This window comes from Benincasa hispida, chromosome 2 (genome assembly GCF_027475165.1).
Source record: "Benincasa hispida cultivar pf3 chromosome 2, pf3_genome.v1.1, whole genome shotgun sequence".
NCBI lineage: Eukaryota > Viridiplantae > Streptophyta > Magnoliopsida > Cucurbitales > Cucurbitaceae > Benincasa > Benincasa hispida.
Genome location: NC_143479.1, coordinates 30,030,390 through 30,041,017, shown reverse-complemented (window position 1 = coordinate 30,041,017; position 10,628 = coordinate 30,030,390). Strand labels below are relative to the sequence as shown.

At 32.3% G+C, this 10,628-nt stretch overlaps 1 long non-coding RNA gene across 1 annotated transcript; it reads left to right on the top strand.

Moving 5' to 3' along the window:
* Positions 1-8,063: 8,063 nt before the first annotated feature.
* LOC150037805 (uncharacterized) lies at positions 8,064-9,627 on the top strand. Its single transcript, XR_016527881.1, has 2 exons — positions 8,064-8,642; positions 9,393-9,627. It is a non-coding gene; the product is annotated as an uncharacterized LOC150037805 (long non-coding RNA).
* The last annotated feature ends 1,001 nt before the right edge of the window (positions 9,628-10,628 follow it).

Genomic DNA, 10,628 nt, shown 5'->3' with positions numbered 1-10,628 from the left:
AGAGGGTGATGATGAGAGAAGAAAGAATGAGAGGTTCTAAAGGAGGTAACTCAAGATGCCACTTTGGCGAGGAGGGTGTGGAGTTGTTATGGCTACAAACTTGGTGCAAAGGAAAAATAAGAAAAAGAGAAAGAAAAGGGTGGGATGAGGGGGAGGTAAAGTAGAATTATAGTTTTCCTTAAGAAAATATATAAATTTATAAATATGTAGGGAGAAGAGTGCTTAGAATTTTTTAATATTCACAAAAATTATAAATATATTGGAACTTTGGAAATAAGAGTTAGTTTTTTTCTTAATGAAACAATGTAAAACAAATCTTATCAAAATAATAAATAGGTATATAACTATGTTTTATATACCAATGAAATATTGTTATATCATTAGATTATATTTTAAAAAGTATAAACTATATAAATAATAATAATATAAACAAAAAAAAAATATGATAACAAAATGTATAAACAAATAAAAAAAAGTTAAAACAGAATCTAATAACAAAAATAGATTTAAATATATATTATTGGAGAAAATCAGGGACAATCTCTAGTTTAAATCATGAAACACGAGAAAGGTTGGTTAAAATCACATAACTTCTTATTACATTTACATTGTATGTGTAAATGTAGATTAGTTAATCTCATAACTTTATGTTACAATTACACTGTATGTGTAAATGTATATTAGTTAATTTTCTGAGCCCACTTGAAGGCAAATTGGAAATATGTTTAACTTCATATTACATTTAGAATATGATAACAATATGTTTAAACTAATAAAAAAAAGATTTAGATGAAACTAAATCTGGTAACAAATGGTTAAACTAATTAAAAAAGAATTAGATAAACCAAGTTTGATAATGATGTGCTCAGAAGGTTGGAGAGAAGGATCTGCTTCTGCTGAATTAATATTCAAATATAATGTATTTGCAAGATTCATATGCACATTAGAGAGTAGTCAACCACCACACAAAGTCATAACTCTGATTCTCTGGCATCTACTGCAGTCATGAAAGTTCTGATATATTGTAGTGTTTAACTTTCCGATTCTCTAAACAAGATTTATCTCTTTTTGCCAAAAATGAAGAGAGTTGATTATAATAATGAAGCAAAAGAAGATTAAATCATCATACATGAATAAATGAAATGGGAAAGAAGAAAATCAATGGATCAATGGATATAATCGTTTGGTAAAATCAAAAGACGAGGATAAAGAAAATTGAAATTAAGAAAAAAGAACAAATGTGTAAATTCAATCTTACCTATGTGTCAATAACAAACACATGAATTTAGATAATGAGATGTAAAATAACCAAAAATGTATTTCAAAACGTTAACAATTGTATAATAATATAATATGAGATAAAATGAGATAAAAATATACACTAAAAACTATAAAAAGAATTTAAAAATAAAGAAAAACTATTTTAAATGACAAAATTACTAAAAATATTTACAAATAATGAAAAAATATCACAATCTATCTACGATAGACCGTGGTAGACCGTAATAGACTACTATTTATGTCTATCGATTACTATTTGTGTCTACCATGACACAGATAACATAAATAGTAGTCTATCGGTGTCTATTGCTGATAGACGGTGAAATTTTGCTATATTTGTAAATATTTTAGTTCATTTTCCTACATTTGAAAACAACTCAAAATAAAATTGAATATAATAATAATATGAATGAACAAATGAAAAAAAAAAAAAGAAGAATAAAACGTGATAAGAAGGTAAATGAACGAATAGAAAAAAGATGGAAACAGATTAATGTATAAACAAATGAAAAAAATTAGATAAAATTGAATCTTGTAACAAATAATTGAAGAAATTGAATTGTAGTTAGATAAAATCAAATATATAAAGAAAAAATAGTTACCAAACAGATATTTGCAAAGAAAAATTAGGAAGAATTATTTGTTTAAATGGAAATTTGATAACTTACAATTTTACAATTTAGGGTTTCATTTATTTAGTTTTTTATTAAATCAGTACGTTTGAAATTTGATAACTCAACAATTACACTGTATCCATAACTACATCATTTCTTCAACTTCAACAACTACTGTTTATTTATAGGAACAAAAATCACAAAACCAGCGACCTAGGGTAAAACAGGAATTTAAAAAATATCACATATGTGATCTATACGTGATTTGCCAAAAATCTTATTATTTTCGATTTTGACATTTTTCCAAATGAAACCTAAATCGTGCCTACATATTCCAATTCCTCTAAAAAAAAAACCTTTTGGCCCAGTGAGAGGGAGGGACCCCATTGTTAAAAACCTGAGTCAACATTTAAGGGAGTAATTCATCTACTTACCCTAAAGACAGAAAGGTGCAAATTCTATCTTGTGTAGCTATGTTCCAAATCTTCAAAATGATAGGCTTATTGAGTTGGTGAGTCGAGCCACTCTCACCCATATAAATCAAAGGACTACCCTCATAGACAGGAGTTCATAAATCATTCAGCATTGAGGTCGAGTTACCTATGGTCATTTTATGAAATGTTAATCTCTTCCATCAACAGTGTTATAAAGAGAGATTAATCATTTTGCAGTCTAGTCTTATACAAACTCATTGTATTGGATACCTAAACTCGCATGTCACCACAAGAACGATTTGAATCAAATCGTTTGTAACGCTGACAACTCTTGTGATATTTATAAAGTGAGTCGTATCTGCAGTACCAACAGGATAAGGTAAACATGATCTACCTGTATGTCTACCACATACTGATCAAGTTACATAAAACAACCTTGGATATTTCCTAAATAGATAATTGCATATATAAAATAATCAATAATTATTTCAAATAACTTGTTAACTGCGAGGTTTTAGGACATACATCTCAACAAATTTAAGAAAAATTATATTTATTTTTATTAGATACAATTAATATAAGCATTGATGTATTAAGATACATTATTATAAAATTAATTTCAATGATATTTAAATTAGAAATATATAAAATGAAAAAATTAAATTATTTGAATATGATTAAAATAATTAGTCATTTAAATATAAGACATTGAAATCAATAATTATAATTAATTAGGTTAAACTTAATTAGGTTCTATATAAAGGACTTTATAGAGTGGAGGAAAGTATAAGGAGAGCATTCATTATTCAATATCATCATACCGAGAATAGTTCTTTGAAAAACTTTTTCTCCCTTTCTTTCAATTCTTTCAAGGAAGCTTCCACAAACTAGATCCTTGCCAGAGTCATAATGAGGAAGACTAATCAACCCAATGTATGAGTAGCAAAAAAGTATGGATAATTGAGGTCTCAGTGCAATCATACACTATCGATGAAGAAATAAACTTGGAGTATTCCAAGTGACGAATCCCATAGGACTAGAATGATTTTTAAGTTGTTATGACTATAGATCAATGAAACCAAGGTAAAGTAACCAATGAAAATTTTATATTGTGGTAAGTGAGGCAAAAGCTTAAAAATAGTAAATAATGATGATTGAACAGGGACAAGTAATGTTTCAACTTTTCGGATGCTATACATCTGGCCGCATCATACTAGGATAGTGAGTTACACATGAACAGAAATCTACTCCTATTCAGTCTTGTGTCAAGTTTCTTTAGAAGGTCTAAAAAGCTAATGTCTAATGTTTCCATGGCTAGCTAGATCTTACTTTAATTCTAGTTTAGTTTCTTTATCCTATGGTGTTCCCTATTTCTAAAATGATGTAACTGTCCTATTTCTAGGTTTGAAGGCCATATCCCTTTGTGATATCCATTTACACCCTAACCTTCTCGGCATTAGAGCTAGACCGTTAAATTAAGTGGCCAGTTTAACTTGTAGTTTTGTTTTTTAAATTCAATAAAGAGAATGTGTAAAACAAAGTGGTATGAAGTGCAACATTACTTAAGCCATAATAGCTCTAGGGCATCCACATTGCTGAACCCCTCGGAAGATTTAGCTCATGAGAAATGATAGAATAATGAACTTTATTAAATCATAAATCATAGCTACAATATCGAGTTCAATGTTGAAAAGAAAATAAAAGAAACTACAAGGAATAAATGAATGGAAAAATGTCGAAAATTACAACTCAAGTGTCTTGGGACAAGTCTTTAAATTCCTAGCCTTTCCCTAGGTTTATCCCCCATTTGAAGCAGGAACCATTCCTCACTACTTGCTTTCACGGGATGATGAGATTGGTGTCTTAAATCTCTCTTATATTCTAATAGTTTGTAAACTTGTATAAACAAAATATTATTGAGGAAATAATTATTATTTTATGTTCACTAACTCAATCTAATAAACTAAGATCCTAGGTTATTTTATGTAACTTAAGCATGTATGTGGAGACATACAAGTGGATCATGTTTAAGTAATAACCTGAACAGTCTGTAGTAGATGGAAAAGACTGGATACCTTTTCCTAGTGACATTATGAATACGACCTGCTTTGTAATTGTTACAATTGTTGTATAATGTTACAAACATCTGATCTTGATCATTCATGTAGAGACATATGGGGGGGGGGGGGGGGGGGGGTTTGGGGGTTGTATAAGTGCAGACAGACCACAAAATGATTAGTCTCTATTTTTAACACTAGTATCAGAAAAGACTTAAATTTCACTAGGATGATTATAGATGACTTGACCTTAATCCTGAGTCAGTTGCGAACTTCTGCCTATGAAGGCAATCCTTTAATAGGAAAGAGTTGAGAGTGGCCAGATTCATGGACTCAATGCGCCTACCAATTTGGGGATTCATTTGAGTGGAAAGCCGAAACTCAACTACACAAGATAGAATTCACTTCTTCCCTTTGTTAAGGTAAGTATATGAATTGCTTCTTTAAGGGCTAATTCCGGGTCTTGAATAATGGGGCCCTCACCCTTTCACTGGCAGAGAGGAATGTAGTTATAGTTGGAATATGACTAATTGTTCATTAGAGAGGTCAGTGGTACTTAAGGAGCTAAATGTCACTATATGGGTAAAACAGTAATTTTGACCCAACTGTACTTACGAGCAATTTGTAAATGGTGATAACTCTGAAAAAGAGCTATAACTCCTAGCTTAATGTAGGCTCGCTACTGGATTTTATATGTTAATTATCTTATTTTGTAGGTACCAAGCAACCAAGAGGTAGAGTTAACTATTTGATGAGAAACAGGGTTAATTTCAAGCAATTTGAAGGTGATTTGAGCATCCAGGCTTCAAATGAGAGGAAATGACCAAACTACCCTTGATTTGAGCGTCGCAACACTCATACATTCATAAGTCTAGTGCTCACGCAACGCTGAGAGGCAGAACCTAAAGATATAGGGCAGCATCGCAATGCTACCCTTAGCATTACCATACATCGAAGATTTACGGAATGCCAAGCATCCACTCATGTGTGTCTGTCGCAAGCAAACGCTGTAGCAACGTTGCAATGCTACTCTAACACTTGAGAGTTACTGTCGACAAGAGTGTTGCAACACTCTCCTTAGCATTGTAATGCTGGCCCTTATTTCTATATATACTCTCTTTGTTTTTAGGTTTATTGTCATGCCGATTTTGATGGAGACCGAGGCCTAGGTTTCTTCCTTCCCCTTTATCTCTTCAGCATCAGTAGGTTAGATTTTTATTTTTCTTTTGGGTTATAATTATGGATTAGATCTTCTTCTTTAATTTTTCTATGAATTTATGAGGTAATTTCTATCGAATTTCTTAGACTAAGAGATTCCATGTTCAATTTTTTGAGATTTCTTTAACTGGATTTAATTTGCTTCAATTCTATGCTTTCTTTGAATCTTGATCTAATTTAAATTGGCATTTATATGTTAGATTGACGACCCTATCATAATTGCTTATCTTTGCTAGTTTATTTTAAACTTGCGCGTTTCCTTGTGCTTATCAATGCTTGAATTTACCCCGATAGTATATAATCGAATGTGAATGTTTTGATTTATAGGCTAGACTAGAATCCTAGTAATGCATGTTCGACCTAGGTTCAAAGATCAATTGATTAATTGAATAAGGCTTTCTTGAAAATTATCGACGCAATTAAATCCTAAATTGTAATGCATGTGTTTTTAGTTCTATAAGGATGCTATCGAACCCAATAGAATTTAAAAGCATATAGTTTAATTAGGGAATGGCTTTCCAACCTTGATTAATGCTTGGGACACTTGATTGATTTGGTTTTAATTAGTTGTCGGCCTTCGTAGAGACAAGTTAAACAAATTGATTTAGTAGTTGTGCATGCATAGAATGGAATGTTTGTTTAATTAGTGAACTCCATGATAGAAATTGCATAGAATTATCCCTCTTACTCTAGAAATTAGATAGACTCCAATCCATGATTTCATTTACCTTTTGCATTTTAATTTCATGCAAGTTATTTGATTCTATCCAATCAAACAAAACCCCCATTTTTTTTCTTTTTATAGTCGAATTTAGCTTAAGAGAAGATTAAATCCTTGCCTCCCTGTGGTTCGACACTGTACTTGCTGCTTATGCTACTTGTTAGTATAAGAAGTAGATTTGGGTAATATAAAAAATATTTTTGTTTCGGTTTGGAGTCGAATCAATGATATTAATTTCTGAGTCTCGACCCAAGGGTCAATACATTATTGATTGGTTATATTCAATAGACACAGAAATATATCTATAGTGCGAAGAGTGCAGCTATCAGTCTTTAGTGGAGTAACCAATAATTAATGAATGTTGATTAATTTGATTAATGAGTTTAGTCAATAATCTCGTGTCGTTGGAGTTTCAACCTATAGATCCATACGGTCCCCTTATTAGCTTAATAAGAACTAATAAGAATCAAATTAATTTTGATTTAATTTAAATTGTTAAAATTAATTAAAGGAAATTAATTGTCTAAGTGCAGTTATATGTTGGTACATTATATAGTTTTATTAGATAAACAAATATTTGAATATGATTCAAGTATTTATTATATGAATTAGATTCATATAAAGACTATATGTTAAAGTTAATGTGAATATGATTTATATTAAATCTATATAGTTTTATGAGAGAAATAAATATTTGAATACAAGTCAAATATTATTTATATGGATATGATTCATATAGAAACTATAGATTAAAATTAATATGCGTATGATTCATATTAATACTATAGGTTGTGTGAGAGAAAATAAAATATAGGTTATATATTATGTGGGATATAATATATAGTTTAATTATATTAATTTGTTAATATAATTAAATTAAAATTGAATTTAAATTTTGAATTCAAAATCAATAACTCCTTAGGAGTTATTTCAAGATTTGGAGGTATCTCTCATATATGCAATTTTTGGTATAGGAGAGGGGAGGTGGTTGGTTTTACGTGAAAGATCAATATGTTGGATAAAAGTTCTCTCTACTAAAAAGATCTTCTTCCTCCATCTTTCTATAATTTATCTCCCAGAATAATTCTCTCAAGATCTTTCTTCATCCTCCCTTACTAAAAGGCAAGCCCATACAACTTTGTCTTTGGTTTTCTCATTGAGAATAATAAGGAAGACTTTATTAGTAGTGTCCAAGAAGTTCAATGTGTTGGTGTTTGAGATCAAGGAGTTTTTCTCATTCGTGACCATTAGAGAGGAAGCGAGAAGATTGGATCTTCAAGGGTTAGTGTTCTTATCCCTTTTCCTCTCTATTTTTGCATTAGAAACATGCTTAAGAGTGAATGTTTATCATAGTTTCCATTATTACTCTGTTAATTAAGTTCTATAAAATGACTCAATAACTTAGAGGAACTACGCCTTAGAGGAACTTTCTGTAACACCCCACACATTTTTATATAATAATGTAATTTTAGTAACGTTATATTTGGTAATTCAATAATTACTTAGTTGGAGGGCCTTTTTGGAATTTTGGATCTCAAGTATAAATGCGGGAATTTAAGTTGGCGGAAAATTATTCAATTTTGAATTTCAATGTGAAAATTAATGGCATGAATTAATTTCCTTTTTGAAACGGAAAGAAATTAATTATAATTTTGTTTTCCTTTTTAGTTATTATATTTATTACTATTTATTATTATTATTATTATTATTATTATTATTATTATTATATTAAATCAACCCTTTTCCTCCTTCCTCCAACGACACACCCTTCCCTGATTTCTTTCTCGTCTTCTTCCTCCCGACCCAGCCGATCTCCTCCTCGCTCGCCCAAGTTTTATCGGTCGTTCAGTCGTCGCTCGCGGCCAATCTCGCCGCGCAACCCTCCCCTATAACCTCCGCTGACCGCCGCCTCCCTTCACTGCCCAGATCGCCGCTGCACCGCCCCTTCACACGTCTGGACCACGAAGCAGTCACGGCCACTTGATTCACGCTCAGCCGCGCCTCTGATCGTCGAATCCCAACGGTATCGCTCGCCAACCGGCACTGCTCTCCGTGGGTTGCAGGTCAATGCCCAGAATCTCGAGTTCGACAGTCACGTAAGGGTGCTTTGGATCAGTCATTACTTGTCATTTGTACTGCCAACAATAAAGGTCGTCGGAACTTGTGGATTTGGGTTTTGGAGAAACTTTGAAGTCAAAAGTGTGGTGTCAAGAGGATTTGGATGTGGTTTTGACAAGCTTTTGGGATCTCATTCAAAAGTTGTGGAAAGCTAGAAAGGAGTTTGTTCGTTTGACTTAACTTTTGGACTTTATTTGAGGTAAGTAATCTTACCATTGGAACTACCCACAGGCCAGGCTTTAGTTGTATGCTAGCAAGATAAGTGTATGTTATGGTAAATGTTAGCATGTTGATTGACAGTATGACCTGAATCAAAGTATGTTCTGCACGAATTTTGATTTGTTTACATACACACCTAAGTACTTGATCGTTAGTATGTGATAGTATGTGTTTTTATATGTCGATGTCTGATCTGCTGGTGTTGAGGCATACTTGCATGTTGTGGATTTATGATGTAAGTTATACATGGATGATGTATAATATGTTATTAAGAAATATGTGTATGTGATGAAGCCATGGTATCAAGGATTTTTATGTATGTTTTAGAACTGTACAATGTTGAATCTTAGCACGTTAAGACTGTGTGAATATCCTCATTGATTAGTTAGATGCTCACCAGTTTGTGTTTCCTTCGGGATTCACCAGTTTTGTGTTCCCTTTGGGATTCACCAGTTTTGTGGTTCCTTCGGGATTCACCAATTTGTGGTTCCTTCGGGATTCACCAGTTTGTGGTTCCTTTCGGGATTCACCAGTTTTTGTTTCCTTTCGGGATTCACCAGTTTTGTGGGCATACTTAACTACAATAGGATAAGACTCAGTCTCTTGGTTGTTCCATATGTTTATGTGCCATATGTGGGTATCTAGAGGACATAGATGCCTAACCTGACCCCAGTGGTGGGGTTACTTACTGAGTATTTCATACTCATTCTTTCTTATGTTGATGTTTCAGGTAAGGGTAGAGATGCACCAGCGATGGCACAGTGGAATTCATGATCGAGCCACTGGACTAGTTTTTACGCTTCCGCATCATGAAATTTAGAATCCTTATTTTACCCTTAATTTCTGATTTTACTATTTGAAACTTATTATGAAGGATTGTTACTTTTATATTTTAATAGTTTTTACGAATTATGGGTACCCTATTATTGTTTTAAAAATTGCATTTAATAAATTACTTTTGAACTTCTCTTGTCTATTTAGCATTTATTTCAACATTACTAGGCATCGTTTCAAATCCTATGCATGTATTTATTTTAGTAATGGCCTAATCTAAGTCCTAGGGGATCGGGTCATTACACTTTCGTTCTTGAGGCTATTAACTTGAGAAGTTGAGAAAATGTCCAATGGGAGTGACGTAATGACAGAAACTATGGAAAAGTGATAATGAATTTGGAGATGGAGAGTTATTTTTTGAAATGAAGGGTTTCTCCACCTTTTATAGGTCCCAAATCAATTGAGGAGAGTTGAAATCCATGCTTTGAGGGTTTATCAGGTGAAATCACGTTGAACAACTACTGTGAATGTCAAAATCGCAACCACCTTTGATAGGATGAATTCTTGAAAATTAGGGCTTTACTGATGCGACCGTAGTAAATTTGGTGAGTGGCTGCATTGAGAAAAATTCTGTAATTTGGCCAAAATCACCTGTCAAAGTCCACAAAATCACTTCCAAATCAGTAAATAACAACTTTTAAGCCCAATCAAACACTCTTATGCTTATTTTTACTAATTAAGTTTAAATTTAGGGTAAAACACATGCGAAAGTCCATTTTTTAAGTAAAAGTAAGCAAATATCGGTCCAAAAACATGCATTTCATGGCATGTATCACACTCCCAAACTTGAGTCTTTTCTTGTTCTCAAGAAAACACTGCCAAGATAATCTCATAATTCAAAACATGCATGCTTAGTTTGATAAATGCCAAGATAACAACTTTTAGAAAGGGTCTCTGGCTCCAATCTAAGTAACTTGTATAGCTACAAACTCCCAACGAATCCGTGCAAGAGTTTTACTCAGATCAAAGGCTTAGAATCCCTCAACTATCTATCTAAACATGTCCAAATAACCTACGTACTAGTCGTTGATCCTAGTGAGATCCTAAACATACTACAACTTTTCCAATCACCATGAATTACAGAATTTTCACACCCCTAAAACTTAAATTTTGGATAGGTCTTTGTTTTATT